The sequence below is a fragment of the Eulemur rufifrons genome, chromosome 7, assembly GCF_041146395.1.
Source record: "Eulemur rufifrons isolate Redbay chromosome 7, OSU_ERuf_1, whole genome shotgun sequence".
In the NCBI taxonomy this organism is placed as follows: domain Eukaryota; kingdom Metazoa; phylum Chordata; class Mammalia; order Primates; family Lemuridae; genus Eulemur; species Eulemur rufifrons.
This window is the reverse complement of record NC_090989.1, coordinates 4,326,037-4,328,721: the sequence shown is the minus strand read 5'-3', so window position 1 is coordinate 4,328,721 and position 2,685 is coordinate 4,326,037.

Here is a 2,685-nt window from a genome sequence, read left to right as displayed (position 1 = left end):
CCAGCCCCAGCCCCAGCCCCAGCCCCAGCTCCACACCTGTCAAGGTCAGAGGCAGTGGTCCTGCCTCATGGGCTCCAGCTCCTGCTTATGGCCTCCAGCTTGTCCTCGCTCTCTCTCATTTTACAACCTTCTTCCATTCCCAAATGCTTGAACTTGACTTCAAGTTCCAGCATCAGATGCAAAGACCGGAGCTATGGAGGGACTGGTCAGCCAGTGCCCACAGTTTGACCCAGAAGGTCAAAGCCTCTAAGCAACACCCCTTAAAAGTACACACACACACACACACACACACACATGCCCCTCATCACTGTAGCAAGGGGAACACAAATTAAAGCTGAATGAATGCTCCAACTTGGATGAGCCTTGAGCATAGTAGGTTGAGTGAAATCAGCCAATCACAAAAAGACAAATACGAAATGATTCCACTCATACAAGGTCCCTAGAGTGGTCTGATTCATAGAGACAGACAGTAGAATGGTGGGTGCCAGGGGCTGGGGAGGGATATGGGGAATTAGTGTTTAATGAGGATAAAGTTTCAGTTTGGGAAGATGGGAAAGTTCTGGAGATGGATGGTGATAATGGTTGCACAACAATGTGAATATATTTAATGCCACTGAACAGTATGATTAAAGTGATAAATTTTTTGTTATGTGTATTTTGCCACAATAAAAAGCATGAGTCACCATTCTACACATATCAGATTGGCAAAAATTAAAGCTGCTCAATACCATGTATGGCTAAAATTGGATCTGCTGGGAGCAGAGGGAATAGGAGGAGTGTATAAATTAGCACAACCACTTTCTAAAACTTTTCAGCGTTATGCAGTAATGTTGAAGATCTTTCACCCAGAAATTCTACCCCTAAGTATGTGCCCTAAAGAGACTCTTGCAACATGCCCAAAAACCTTCACAGAAATGTTCAAAAATGCACTATTTCTGCTGCAAAAACCTGGAAACAATGCTGACAGGAACAGGGTGGCATGTTCCCGGGACACCACGCTACACAGCAATGAAAGTGGTGAGCTGCAGCCACACCCGCGACCATGCACAAACCTCACAATCAAAATATTGAGCAAAAAACAAGTTGCATAGATTATCTATGTGCAGTTCATAAACATTCAAAACTCAATTATATATTGTTAGATATAGATACTTAATAGTAAAACTGTGAAAAAGGGAAGGAAATTGATAAACACAAAATTCAGCCTGGGGCTTTCCCCCAGTGGGAATGGAGGGGGTTCAGTGAGGGTGGGGGCTACAGACTGGGTGACATGGTAATGATCCGTGTCTTAGCCTAGGTGGCAAGTACATGGGTGTTCACCTCATCTTTTTCTTTACACCTTTTTGTGCATTGTATATATATATATATATATATATACACACACACACATATATATATATTCTCTTGTATGCATGGACTATTTCATAGTTTGAAAAATAACATCTGTATCATCATTGACTTTAAAATGTGTGTACCCGAAAAGTAGGCCCTTGGTGGGATAACACAGGCGTTCATGATTTGTCAGTAACACAGTATTTGGACCAGTGTTGATAAGATGGAGAGGATAGTTCTGTGCTTCAGTTTTGGTGTGAACCAGCTCCAAGCTTCCCACAGCTATCCATGGTCAGAAGGAGATAAAGAGAAGTAGCCAGTTCCTTGCAAGGTAGGCTATGAAGAATTTATTCCGAATTACAATGAGTAGATGGAGTGCTCGCCAGAGGCAGCAGATCTCTGCTATGCTGTGGACTTTTGACCGTGTCCTCCAGGGATAGGTGAGGTTTCTTATCTAAAAATAAAGACTGCCTTAGTCCTTTTTGTGCTGCTATAGCAGAATACTATAGACTGGGTAGTTTATAAATAATGGAAGTTTACTTGGCTCATGGGAAGTCCAAGGTTGAGGGCCACATCTGGCGAGGGCGTTCCTGCTGCGTCACAACAGGGTGGAAGGCATCGCAAGGGAGGGAAAGGGAGGGGTCAAACTCACAGCCGCAAGCCCTTCTGCGATCTCTGAGGGTGGAGCCCTGGAGACCTAAGCACCTCCCATCAGGCACCCCCAACACTGTTGCCTGCTTCCATCACATGCTTTTGGGGGGCACATTGAAACCACAGCAAAGACTTTCATGGGTTCTTCAGTGAGTTCTTCAGATGAATTCAGATCCCAGGTGTTCAAACAAGGAAAAGGTGCTTGCATATTTGTTGTTTTTCGTGGCTGAAGCAAGTGGTAAGGCTCAGCTCCAAGGCTCAGCATGTACTCCGTAAAAGTAATAATTACCTTTTATTGAACATTCACTGTGCCAGTCACCACGGTCAAGTTGGCATGACCTCACTGCAGGTTGGGTACATTGAGTCCTCTGTTTCACAGCTGAGGACACTGGGGTTCAGAGAGGGTACCTGACTTGGCTGTGTCACACAGCCCATAGCAGGTGGGGCTGAGACCTGGGCAGCCGAACTGAAATCAGGGGCCAGCCTCCCGGTGTCAGGATTCTGGAAGGGAACCCTGTCTGTCCCCAGGGACCCCTACCCCACAAGGCCCCATAGCTCCTGAACCCAGAGGGAGGCAATTGCAGGCGGAAAGGGTGTTCCGGAGGGTGAGGGGAGCGCCAACAGCAGCTGACAGCCAGGGAGGAACACCTGGTCTGCTTGTCCCCTCTCCTGCTTCCCTCTCTGCCGGCCTCTTCCTGCTCC